Below are 14,087 nucleotides of genomic sequence, written 5' to 3'. Positions count from 1 at the left end.
GGATATCGCCGATTCCGATACTGGAAACCAATGCAAGTCAATGGGACACAAATATCGGAATGAAAATAAACCCTTTCTTTCCTTGTAGGTTAATTCTACATGAAGGAAAACAACTAACAATAAAGTAGAATGTATTGGGGGAGGTGGTTGCCCAAATCGATGGGAACAGTGCTCACAGTGAAACATGAAAAGCCGGCAATTCAGCAGCGGCATACACCGGTACCCGACAATTTAGAACAGAGGGAATAGAGCTTCACACATAGATTAGATAGATAGAAACATGTCAGTCACATATATATGAAGTACAGTGACAGTGTTGCTTACTGTACTTGTCATTTAGTGTAAAGGATTTATTAAAAAAAAATATTAGTGTTTTCATGCACAGTCTCTTTAAAAAAGCCGGCCGGCAATTCAGCATCTGTACCCGACAATTTAGAATAGAAAGAATAGAGAATCACACATAGATTAGATATGCTTGCGTTCCTCAGTGTCTGGCTGTGAAAGCATCCAGATGAGCCGACAATGAACTCAGCTCACCTCATGCACGTCACTGACAGCGTGGGAGAATTCTCCTGCGCATGCGGTGTGCGTGAGAGACTCGGCTCATCTGGATGCCGTCACAGCCAGACACTGAGGAGCGCAATCATGCCTGCGCTACTCAGTGTACACGGGATGACAGGCTGGATGGCAGCGTTCTGCAGCGGTCCAGCCTGTCATCTCGATGTAGCAGAGCTGAAGCTGTCCTGGGAACCATGGAAAGGTAAGGATGATGTTGCTTTATTATTTTACTTTTATTGCAGGAGATCGTTGGCTTCAGCTGGAATGGGCGTGACGGTAAGTATGGTTTAATTTAGAACAATAAAGTATTGTGTGTTTGTTTCAATTAAAGGACTTTATTCTGGGTGTTGTGCTTTTTTTTTAAATACTTTACTAGCAATTCATGGCGGTCATGTCTAATATTGGCGTGACCCCATGAATTTCGGGCTTAGGGCCAGCGGATAATGCAATGCTGGCCCTAACCCCTTTATTACCCAAAGAGCCACCGCATCAGGGCCCTGGATGAGTTGGATACAGCGCCAGAAGATGGCGCTTCTATGAACGCGCCATTTTCTGGGGTGGCTACGGACTGCAGTTCGCAGCAGGGGGGGCCCACAAAGCTTGGGCCTCCCTGCACTGTGGATTCCAGCCCCCAGCTGCTTAGTTGTACCTGGCTGGACACAAAAATAGGGCGAAGCCCCACGTATTTTTTTTTTTTTTTACTTATTTCATGAAATTCATGAAATAATAATAAAAAAAGGGCTTCCCTATATTGTTGTGTCCGGCCAGGTACAATTAGGCAGCTGGGAGTTGGGGGCAGCCCGTTCCTGGATGCTGTACCTGGCTGGCATACAAAAATATGGCAAAGCCCACGTCAACATTTTTGGGAAAAATTAATTAAAAAATAAATAATAATTTAGGGACTGCATCTTTATTAACTCAAGTGTCATTTACTGTTAAAATAAAGGATTTATTAAAAAAAAAAAATTGGCGTGGGATCCCACATAATTTTAGTCTCTAGCGGAGGTTAAGCAGACGGCTGGGGCAGATGTTTGAAGCCTGGGAAGGTGGTAATACCCACGGAGCTTCCCAGGCTGCTAATATCAGCCCCCAGCTGAATACCTAGCCTTTACCAGCTATTAACATGGGGGACCCCCCCAAAAGATGACGTGGGGTCCCCCCTATTTTAATAGCTAGCAAAGGCTAGGCAGACAGCTGGGGGCTGATATTAATAGCCCAGGAAGGGTGCCATGAATATTGGCCCCTTCCCAGGCTAGAAACACCAGCCGTCAGCCGCACCAGAAATGGCGCTTAGTCTCGCTTTTCCACGCTGCCCTGGTGCGGTGGCAGGGGGTAATAGTGGTGGGGTTCATGTCAGCGCTAGCTGCCATGAAGCCCAGGTTAGTAATGATGGGCGTCTATAAGACACCCCCATTACTAACCTACAAAGTGTTAAAAAGAAAACACACACTACACCCAGAAAAAAATAATTTATTTGAAATAAAACACACCATTTTATTTAATTCTTAGTTTACTAAAAAAAAATAGTTACCTGTCCACGTTCCTGCGCTGATCTCCCATGCACAGCTGTCACATCTGGAGATGGTGACAGCTGTGCATGGCTGCTGTAAGCTCACACTGCCGGGAACACGTCCGCTCCCGGCAGCGGGAGCCACTGACTGAGGTCACCGGAGTGCATTCAGTCAGCGCAGCTCCGGAGACCTCCTTTACGGCACTGCTGTACTGTGGGAATTTCTCACAGTACAGCAGGGCCGTAAAGGAGCTAACCGGAGCAGCGCTGCCTGAACTCCGGCGAAACCGCTTATGCAATGACGGGGCTGCTTTACGGCCCCATCATTCTAGCGGCGGCAGCGGTTCAGAGCGGTCACATTCTATGTGGCTGCTCTAAACTGGAGATATTCGTGGGACACTCGTGGACTACTATGGAGGGGTAAGGATAAGGTTGTGGTTTATTATTTTATATTTTATTACAGGAGATCGATGGCTTCGGGGAATTAGGTGTCTAGGTGAGTATAGGTGTAGTTTTTTATTTTTTACTTTATTTTAGGTGGCGATCGGCGGGGACAGGTAATGTATAAACTAATTTATTGTAGGTAACCACTGGCCACCAATGAAATGTATTTAAAATTTATTGGGGACCAAAAAAAACATGTATAGGGACAAAAATAGCACATGTGGCAGTTTAAATAGCAGGATCAGGCTGATGGGAACTACTGCTCCCATCGAGCTGATCCTGCTGGCACGAGTGGACGGGGGACAGACATAGGCCGATGGGAGTAGTAGTGTCACATCGGCCTATGTCTGCCTGCATGCGCACACTCGCAGACACCGCGCACACCGCGCACACACCCACAGACATCTCACAGACACCGCACACACCCGCAGACATCGCACAGACACCCCGCACACACCCGCAGACATCGCACAGACACCGCGCACACACTAATCATGACTGGCTGATGGTCTGGGAGGTGAGGCTGACCTGCGCGGCCGTGGGAAAGTTCATGTGAGTTCATGCAATGCAGTCAAGCATGAACTCACATGAACCCTCTGAGGGCACCGCGGCTACTTCAAATGAACAGCTGATCGGCATCTCCTGATACCTCATCAGTTCATTTGAAATAACCGGCGGGAAAGCGCAGCACAGAACGGGAAAGCCGGCGGTGAAGTCTTTTCACTGCCGGCTTCTCCGCCCGGGTCCTTCGCTCCCCGCTCCTTGGTGCTGTGCTCCCCGCCCGGTCCTAACTTACGATCAGGATGGGGGGAGCGGAGGATCGGGGTGGGAGGCTGCGGGGAAGCAGTATGGGGCTGTGTGATTGTTTAAAAGCTGGCGGCTTTTTACCGCCCGCCGGCTTTTAAACAATCAGGAGAATTCTTTCAAGCTGGGATGGCATTCTGATGACAGGCTGGATCGCAGCTGAGCGCTGCCATCCAGCTTGTCATCCTTCAGAGACACTGCAGAGCGCAGGCATTATGGGAACTTCTGATTCCGGTATTTGATATTGTAAAATTATCGGAATTAAGTATCGGAATTCCGATACCGCGAATATCGGCCGATACCCGATATTTCAGTATCGGAATGCTCAACACTAGTCATCACAATTGCAAAAAGAACTTCGGCACTCCATACATGAAAATATAAGAAATATTGTATCTGGACTAATGTCAATTTGAAAAATGAAGGTTTTTTGCGCATAATTTGGCCAATTTATGTGTGCCCATCAACCACGACAAGGTCACCTTCGTATGATGGGAAACTACGCTACACTACCACTGGATATGCCACTCTTGGGCTGTAAGCCTGTATGGACAATATGTCTCTGCTTGGGCTTTTAACCTACAATGTATGGGCTGGTAGAGCTAGTTAAAACCACCTGTGACTGAATGGGAGGGACACATGGTCAGAAAAAAGGCTGTCAAACTTCTAATAGTGTGAACACGTACCTGCTGCAATGCTCCAGGAGCGGGATCCCATAAATGATTAATAGAAAAAAAAAGAGGGGTCGCTCACTGGTCTATTCGGGTGCTCTGAAGAAAAAAGTAATCTCAATTGCAAAAAGAACTTCGGCACTCCATACATGAAAATATAAGAAATATTGTGTCTGGACTAATGTCACTTTGAAAAATGAAGGTTTTTTGCGCATAATTTGGCCAATTTATGTGTGCCCATCAACCACGACAAGGTCACCTTCGTATGATGGGAAACTACGCTACACTACCACTGGATATGCCACTCTTGGGCTGTAAGCCTGTATGGACAATATGTCTCTGCTTGGGCTTTTAACCTACAATGTATGGGCTGGTAGAGCTAGTTAAAACCACCTGTGACTGAATGGGAGGGACACATGGTCAGAAAAAAGGCTGTCAAACTTCTAATAGTGTGAACACGTACCTGCTGCAATGCTCCAGGAGCGGGATCCCAAAAATGATTAATAGAAAAAAAAAGAGGGGTCGCTCACTGGTCTATTCGGGTGCTCTGAAGAAAAAAGTAATCTCAATTGCAAAAAGAACTTCGGCACTCCATACATGAAAATATAAGAAATATTGTATCTGGACTAATGTCACTTTGAAAAATGAAGGTTTTTTGCGCATAATTTGGCCAATTTATGTGTGCCCATCAACCACGACAAGGTCACCTTCGTATGATGGGAAACTACGCTACACTACCACTGGATATGCCACTCTTGGGCTGTAAGCCTGTATGGACAATATGTCTCTGCTTGGGCTTTTAACCTACAATGTATGGGCTGGTAGAGCTAGTTAAAACCACCTGTGACTGAATGGGAGGGACACATGGTCAGAAAAAAGGCTGTCAAACTTCTAATAGTGTGAACACGTACCTGCTGCAATGCTCCAGGAGCGGGATCCCAAAAATGATTAATAGAAAAAAAAAGAGGGGTCGCTCACTGGTCTATTCGGGTGCTCTGAAGAAAAAAGTAATCTCAATTGCAAAAAGAACTTCGGCACTCCATACATGAAAATATAAGAAATATTGTATCTGGACTAATGTCACTTTGAAAAATGAAGGTTTTTTGCGCATAATTTGGCCAATTTATGTGTGCCCATCAACCACGACAAGGTCACCTTCGTATGATGGGAAACTACGCTACACTACCACTGGATATGCCACTCTTGGGCTGTAAGCCTGTATGGACAATATGTCTCTGCTTGGGCTTTTAACCTACAATGTATGGGCTGGTAGAGCTAGTTAAAACCACCTGTGACTGAATGGGAGGGACACATGGTCAGAAAAAAGGCTGTCAAACTTCTAATAGTGTGAACACGTACCTGCTGCAATGCTCCAGGAGCGGGATCCCAAAAATGATTAATAGAAAAAAAAAGAGGGGTCGCTCACTGGTCTATTCGGGTGCTCTGAAGAAAAAAGTAATCTCAATTGCAAAAAGAACTTCGGCACTCCATACATGAAAATATAAGAAATATTGTATCTGGACTAATGTCACTTTGAAAAATGAAGGTTTTTTGCGCATAATTTGGCCAATTTATGTGTGCCCATCAACCACGACAAGGTCACCTTCGTATGATTTTTTTCAACACTAGTCATCAGACATGATCCCATATTACTGCGGTAATAATACAGACATTTTGTGGAGCATGCCAAATATTACACTCCATTTAAAATGAACAAGGCACGTTGCAAGGGACGGGAAAGTGGATGTGATGCCGATGGTGCATGCAGAGGCTGAGGCCGTGGGCAAGATGAAACTGTGCCTGCTGATGGAGCACAAGAAACATCCACATCATGTCGAACATGTAGGCGGCCGTGGAACACAACTATTGAAGCCAAATCAGTGTGAAAAGGTTGTTTTTTTATAGCAGATAATACTTCCAGTCAGTTTTCCACCACCACCCTGTCTTTCACACGGTCTAGTCTCAGTAGCCTTGAGTCTGTAGCACATATTCCTCACCCTGATCCTTCTTCCTCCCACCATGCCGAGTGCCCGGGGAAAATTGATTCCACACTTGGACACTCCGAAGAGCTGTTCACTTTTCCATTTATACATTCGAGCCTCTCGCCCGGCCTGCTTCAAGCGGGGAAAGAGGAGATTGCATGTAGCGATGCCTAAATATTTGAACAGCCACGGTCACATGAAGGCAATGGTGAGAAAGTGCAATTACTGTTGCAAGAGGTGGATGATAATGATAAGACACAATTGCCACCAAGTCAGGAGGAGGCCTAGGGTGTGTACGTGGAAGACGTGGTGGTGGACGATGAAGTCACTGACTCAACCTGGCATGGTGACATGCATAGCAAGGACAGCAGCACAGAGGGCGAGGGAGGCCTAGCACCACAAGAGGCAAGAACAAGCTTTGGGATGGCCACAGACACAAGGTGGGCAACTGTTCCCCAAAACACCAATACCAGGGAAGTTGCCAGTCCAACTGTTAGGTCTTCCAGAGTCTGGTTCTTTTTTAAAGACTGTCCAGATAACCCCAAAAAGGCCATTTGCAATCTCTGCTATGCTAGCATCAGCATGGGCAGCAAAACTACCAGCCTGACCACCACCAGCATGCTCAGGAACATGACAGCAAAGCACTTAACTAGTTGGGCCGAACACCAGGTTCCAGAAACAGTGTCTGTGGGTGACACCACTGCAAGTTCCGCTGTTGTGCGTGCACGCAAATCTTCTGTCCATGTCACAGGCGAAGATGCCTCCTGCCATGCACCTGTCGTTGATCACTTTCAACCATCACCATCAGCGTCCACGCCCTTGTCCCAGTGCAGCGTTCAGTTGTCCCTACCCCAGTCCTTTGAACACAAGCGCAAATACACAGCCAATGCCCCACAGCCACACTACTAAACTCACACATTTCTCGAATGCTTTTACTTGAAATGTTAAGCTCGTGGAGACGGAATCTTTCTACAACCTGGGTACTTGGTCCCCAGCTGCCATTATTTCTCCCAGTGTGCTATTCCCACATTATACAACCACGTGTCCTAGAACATTACCCGTACTTACAACAATGCAGTTATTGGAAAGGTCCACCTAACCACGGACACATGGACAAGTGCTTGTGGCCAGAGATGATACATCTCACTGATGTCACACTGGGTTAATGTAGAGGAAGCCACGACCCAGTCAGATCCTGGGACGGAACACGTCCTCCCGACACCGAGGATTGTGGGCCCTGGGTCAATCAGAGTTGCCCCCACATTCTACACCTCCTGCACCTCCTCCTCCTCAACCTCCATTTCCGAAATGACCACATCAGTGGGAAGCTGGAAGCACTGCAGGACTGCCTCGTCCAAGCGGCAACAGGCACTGCTGAAGCTAATATGCTTAGGGGACAAACAGCACACTGCTGCAGAGTTGTTGACAGCTATAAAAGAGCAGGCAGATCTGTGGCTCTCACCGCTGAACCTACAGCCAGCCATGGTCATGAGTGACAATGGCCGGAAAGTGGTGGCGGCTCTGAAGCTAGGCAAGCTTGCACATGTACCATGCCTGACCCATGTGCTCAACCTAGTGGTTCAGCAGTTTCTCAAAACCTACCCAGATCTGTCTGAGCTGCTTGTCAAAGTACGCTGCGTGTGTGCCCATTTTCGAAAGTCACCTACAGCTTTCGCTGCCCTCACCGTGATTCAGCAGTGTTTGCAGCCTCCAGATCACCGACTGGTGTGCAATGTCCCCACGCATTGGATCTCAACCTTGCAGATGTTGGGAAGGATTTGTGAGCAGCAGAGGGCAGTTGTTAAGTACCAGCTTAAACATGGCCGTCGTTAGACAGGTCAGCCTCCGCACATAAGAGCTGATGAGTGGGCATGGATGTCTGACATCTTTGCCATCCTCCAAAACTTTGAGGACTCCACCAAGATGGCGAACGGCGATGACACCATAATTAGCATCAACATCCCGCTTCTGTGTCCAGGAACCATACAGGGTGATGCCACACAGCCCAGCCTCATCTCATCCCAATACGGATTGAGTGATAATGAGGAAGAGGAGGAGGAGGTGGAACAGGAGCTATTTTCCTGCACTACAGATGGTACTACCCACAGAAAATTCATACCGTCTGTTCAGCGTGGATGGCCTGAGGAGAGGGAGAATGAGGAGGAGGATGAGGAGAGCATGGACAGTGGTCCTCTTGGTCAGGACAGGGAAGTATTGGCTGTTTGCAGTCTGGCACACATGGCTGACTTTATGTTCCTCTGCCTTTCCTCTAACCTTCGCATTGTACACATTTTGACTGACAGTAATTACTGGTTGGTCACACTTCTAGACCCACGCTACAAAGAGAACTTTCAATCTCTCCTTCCCATGGCGCATGGCGGAGAGGTCTAATAAAATTTTGCTGTACCAGAAGTTCCTTGTTGTGAAATTATTAAAAAAAAATCCCATTTGAAAACGCTGGTGGCTGAGCTCACAGTTGGTTGGACAACCAAGAAGTACAGGCGAGGGTGACACAAATACGATAAAGCAGATGCAGGGGAACACTGTCAAAGGTGTGGGACAGTTTTCTCAGACCCTCCCAGCACCCAGGCCTTGATGGGTGGGGTACTCTGACAAGGAGGGAAAAGTTTTGGAAGATGCTGAAGGAGTACCTTGCCGACCGTACCAACTTCTTTCGTAATTCCTCTGTGCCTCGTAGCTATTGCATATCCAAGCTGGACACGTGGCATGAACAGGCTGTCTACGCCTTGGAGGTCCTGGCCTGCCCTGCCGCTAGCGCTTTGTCAGAGCAAGTTTTTAGTGCCGCCGGGGGCATTATAACTGATAGGCGCATCAGCCTGTCAAATGAAAATGCTGACAGGCTGACTCTTATCAAAATGAAAAAGGGCTGGATTAGGCCAGACTTATCAACACCACTGAATGATAGCAGCTGTACATAAAGTCAAATCCAGTGGCTTTTTTTTTGGGCTTCTATTCCCATGCACCTTGTCACACCCAGACATGAGTATACGCCTCCTGATTTTGTCTATGTTCTTTTGTCCTCCTCCTACCCCTTCTCCTCATCCTCCATCACCAGTATATCACCAGGATAATCGGGATGCAACACCCACATATTTTTTTTTAAGGGTGTTTATGCCCGTAGCAATTTTTTTTAGAGGCCTACTTCTAACATTGTGTATGTTATACAGTATGTTCATGTATACCCCCAGGGGTAAATGTTTTTCAGCCCATGCACTTAGTGCATGCGCATTACCAGTATAGAAGACTTTAAAAATGATAATTTTTTTTAAGGAGGATCTCCTCTACATCTCTTCAAAGGGGTATTTCAGTGCGTCCAATTTTTGGGCAGCCCTTGCAGTCACTGCATGGGCATTACCACTATAGGAGACCCACTTGTTAATAATGGGAACTTTTTTTTACTGATGCCCTCCACTATGTCGCTTCAAAGGGGTATTGGGGTGCGTCCAAATTTTGGGCTGGCCTTGCATTTACTGCATATACAATAACAGTATAGGAGACCGGCTCCTTTATAGTTGGAACATTTTTTTTATACCGAGGCCCTCCTCTATGTATCTTCAAAGGGGTATTGGGGTTTTTCCAAATTTTGGGCGGGCCTCACAGTCACTGCATACGCAGTAACAGTATACTAGGCCCACTCCTTTATAATGGGAACATTTTTTTAACTGAGGCCCTACTCTATGTCTCCTCAAAGGGTTATTGGGTTTTTTAAATATTTTGGGCAAGCCTTGGAGTCACTACATATGCAATAACAGTATAGGAGACGCGCTCCTTTATAATGGGAACAATTTTTTAACTGAGGCCCTCCTCTACGTCTCTTCAAAGGGATATTGGGGTTTTTCCAAATTTTGAGCAGCCCTTACAGTCACTGCATACGTAATAACAGTATAGGGAACCTGCTCCTTAATAATGGGAACAGCAAAGCATAGCCGGCTGATGGCCCTCTAACAATAGTAAGGGCCGACTGCTGACCCTTTAACAATAGTAAGGACCGCCTGATGGCCCTGTAAAAATAGACTTTGTGACTGTAAGAGTCCCTCCTTCATAAATGAAACAGGACGGCGTCTGATTATTTCTCCCACACCACATGGGCCTATGCATTGAAAAGCAAAAGCTGACTAAAATTAGGAGGAAATGCAATGCCCGTTGGAAGAGTCGTGGAGGTTAGAGTTAATTAAAAACAACATTTCAATGCCCCTTGGAAGAGCTGTGGAGTTCAGAGTGGTTTAACAAGACACTTTTAATGCCCCTTGGAAGAGATGTGGAGGTCAGAGTGGTTTAACAAGACAGTTTTAATGCCCCTTGGAAGAGTGGTGGAGGTCACAGTAGCTTAACAAGACGGTTTAAATGCCCCTTGGAAGAGTGGTGGAGGTCACAGTAGCTTAACAAGATGGTTTTAATGCCCCTTGGAAGACTGGTGGAGGTCACAGTAGCTTAACAAGACGGTTTTAATGCCCCTTGGAAGAGACGTGGAGGTCACAGTAGCTTAACAAGACGGTTTTCATGCCCCTTGGAAGAGATGTGGAGGTCACAGTAGCTTAACAAGACAGTTTTAATGCCCCTTGGAAGAGTGGTGGAGGTCACAGTAGCTTAACAAAACAATTTAATGCCCCTTGGAAGAGTGATGGAGGTCACAGTAGCTTAACAAGATGGTTTCAATGCCCCTTTGAAGAGTGGTGGAGGTCACAGTAGCTTAACAAGACGGTTTTAATGCCCCTTGGAAGAGACGTGGAGGTCACAGTAGCTTAACAAGACGGTTTTAATGCCCCTTGGAAGAGACGTGGAGGTCACAGTAGCTTAACAAAACGATTTAATGCCCCTTGGAAGAGTGGTGGAGGTCACAGTAGCTTAACAAGATGGTTTCAATGCCCCTTTGAAGAGGGGTGGAGGTCACAGTAGCTTAACAAGACAGTTTTAATGCCCCTTGGAAAAGACGTGGAGGTCACAATAGCTTAACAAGACAGTTTTAATGCCCCTTGGAAGAGTGGTGGTGGTCACAGTAGCTTAACAAGAAGGGTTTAATGCCCTTTGGAAGAGTGGTGGTGGTCACAGTAGCTTAACAAAATGGTTTTAATGCCCCTTGTAAGTGTGGTGGAGGTCACAGTAGCTTAACAAGACGGATTAAATGCCCCTTACAAGAGCCATGCAGTACAACATATTAAAAACATTATTCCCATTATTGGGGAGTGGGTCTCCCATAGTCTTTGCCTATGCCTTCCAAGCAAAAGCTGCCAAAAATTAGGATGGGGGAACTTGCAATGCAGGCAACACAGACCATGGTCACCCTGGTGGTATAGTGGTGGTGGAGTCTGAGGATAAGGAGAAGAGCAATAAACAGCCGAAATGAGGAAGCGTATACCCATGTGTGGGTGTGAAGCGGTGCATGGGAATACACCTCCCGAAATAACACAGTGGATTTGACTTTATGTTACTCTGCTGTCATTTGGTGGTGATGAGAAGTCTGGCCCAATCCAGCCCTTGTTCATTTTCATAAGGGTCAGCTTGTCAGCATTGTCAGTTGACAGGCGAGTGCGCTTATCAGTTATAATTCCCCCAGCGGAACTAAAAACACGCTCCGATAACACGCTAGCGGCAGGGCAGGCCAGGACCTCCAAGGCGTACAGAGTGAGTTCATTCCAAGTGTCTAGCTTGGATACCCAATAATTAAAAGGCACAGAGGAATCACGGAGGATGCTGGCACGGTCGGCAAGGTACTCCCTCACCATCTTTTGAAACTTTCCACTCCTTGTGAGAGTACCCCGTGCCTCAGGGCCTGTAAGCTGGGCATGTCTCAGAAAACTGTCCCAGAATGTTGACAGTGTTCCCCTGCCTCTGATGGATTGGAGCTGCGTCTCTCTCGCCTATACACTTTGGTTGGTCAATGAACTGTGACCTCTGCAGCTACCGTGTTCAGATGGGAATTTTTTTAACAGTTCTGCAGCAAGGGCCTTCTGGTACTGCCCCATTTTTGTAGATCTCTCCACCTCAGGAATAAGAGTGAAAGTTCTCCTGGTAGCGGGGGTCTAAAAGTGTCACCAACCAGTAATGACTGTCATCCAACATTTTGACAACGCGAGGGTCACGGTTAATGCAGCGTAATATAAAGTCAGCCATGCATGCCAGACTGGTAATGGGCAAGACTTCCGTGTCCTCACCAAGATGATGACTGACCATGCTCTCCTCCTCCCCCTGTCCTCAGGCCACCCATGCTGAACCGACTGTATGACAGTTGTACAGGTACTACCGTCTACAGCGCATGATACCAGCTCCTGTTCTTCCTCCTCCTCCTCCTCCTCTCCCTCATTGTCCCCCAATGCACGTTGGGATGAGATGAGGCTGGGCTGTGTGTAATCGCTCATTATGGCTTCTTGATCCATCTCATCAAACTCTGGCTGCAATGCCTCCTCTTTAATTCTCTGCAGAGAGCTTTGCAAAAGACAGACAAGTGGGATGCTGACACTAATGATGGCGTCATCGCCACTCACCATCTTGGTGGACTCCTCAAAGTTTGTCAGGATGGTACATACGTCAGACATCCAGGTCCACTCCTGAGATCTTATGTGTGGAGTCTGACCTGAATATCGACTGCCTTGTTGCAGCTGGTACTCCACAACTGCTCTCTTCTGCTCACAAATCCTTTGCAACATGTGGAGGGTAGAGTTCCAACGTGTGGTGACACCACACACCAGTCGATGTGCCGGAAGCTGCAAATGCTGCTGCAACACAGCAAGGGCGGCGGAAGCTGTAGCCGACTTCGGAAAATGAGCTGACAGGCGGCGTACTTTGAAGAGCAGATCTGGCAACTCAGGGTATGATTTAAGAAACCGGCTGAACCAGGAGGTTAAGCTCATGAGCCAGGCATGGTACATGTGTGATCTCGCCTCGCCTCAGAGCCGCCACCAAGTTACGGCCATTGTCACACACGACCATGCCTGAATGTAGGTTCAGCGGTCTCAGCCACAGATCTGCCTCCTCTTTCACAGCTGTCCACAACTCACAAGCAGTGTGAGGTTTATCACCTAAACTTATGAGTTTCAGCACAGCCTGTTGCCGCTTGGCTGAGGCAGTACTGCAGTGCTTCCAGCTTTTAACTGATGTGGTGATATCTGAGATGGAGGCTGAACATGAGGAGGAGGATGAGGATGATGAGCAGGAGCTGTACACTGTGGGGGCAACTCTGACTGACATAGAGCCCACAATCCTCGGTGTGGGGAGGATGTGTTCCGTCCCAAGGTCCGACTGGGTCCCGGCTTCAACTATGTTTACCCAGTGTGCCGTCAGGGAGATGTACCGTCCCTGGCCACAAGCACTTGTCCACGTGTCCGTTGTCAGGTGGACTCTCCCAGTAACTGCGTTGTTGAGGGCACGGCAGATGTTTTGGGACACGTGCTTGTGTAGTGCAGGGATGGCACACGGGGTAAAATAGTGTCGGCTGGGGACCGAGTACCGAGGGACGGCCACCGCCATAAGGTTGCGGAAGGATTCCGTCTCCACCAGATAAAAGGCAGCATTTCCAACGCAAGCAGTCTGAAATGTGCGAATTTAGGACTGTGGCCTGTGGGGCGTTGGCTGCGAATTTGCGCTTTCGTTCAAAGGTCTGGGATATGGACAATTGAACGCTGCGGTGGGACGTGGACGTGGACGTTTATGCTGTTTCTTGAGAAACTGCCATAACAAGTGAAGACTGAGAGGAGGGGGCATCTTTGCATGCAGTATGGACAGGGGATTGCCTTGCACGCACAACAGGGGGTTCTCTTACACGCACAACAGCGGAAGAAGCAGTGGTGACACCCGCTGACAAGGCAAAAAGGTGGATAATACAGAGATTTGAACCGTGGAACTGCAAAACCAAAGTTCTAGTTATCTGGCCTACACCAGACTCTTTTAAACAGATATATTTGTGTCTGAACAGTCAAGGAGACACTATTACTGTTTTTTTTACGGAAAAAATGCCAAAAGCAGGGTGATACAGAGATTTGAACCGTGGAACTGCAAAACCACAGGTCTAGTTATCTGGCCTACACCAGACTCTTTTATACAGATATATTGGTGTCTGAACAGTCAGGGAGACACTATTACTGTTTTTTTTTACGGAAAAAA

This window comes from Phyllobates terribilis, unplaced genomic scaffold (assembly GCF_046119375.1).
Source record: "Phyllobates terribilis strain yellow unplaced genomic scaffold, ASM4611937v1 Scaffold_3__8_contigs__length_932513732, whole genome shotgun sequence".
Lineage (NCBI taxonomy): Eukaryota > Metazoa > Chordata > Amphibia > Anura > Dendrobatidae > Phyllobates > Phyllobates terribilis.
Note: the sequence above shows the minus strand (reverse complement) of the source record.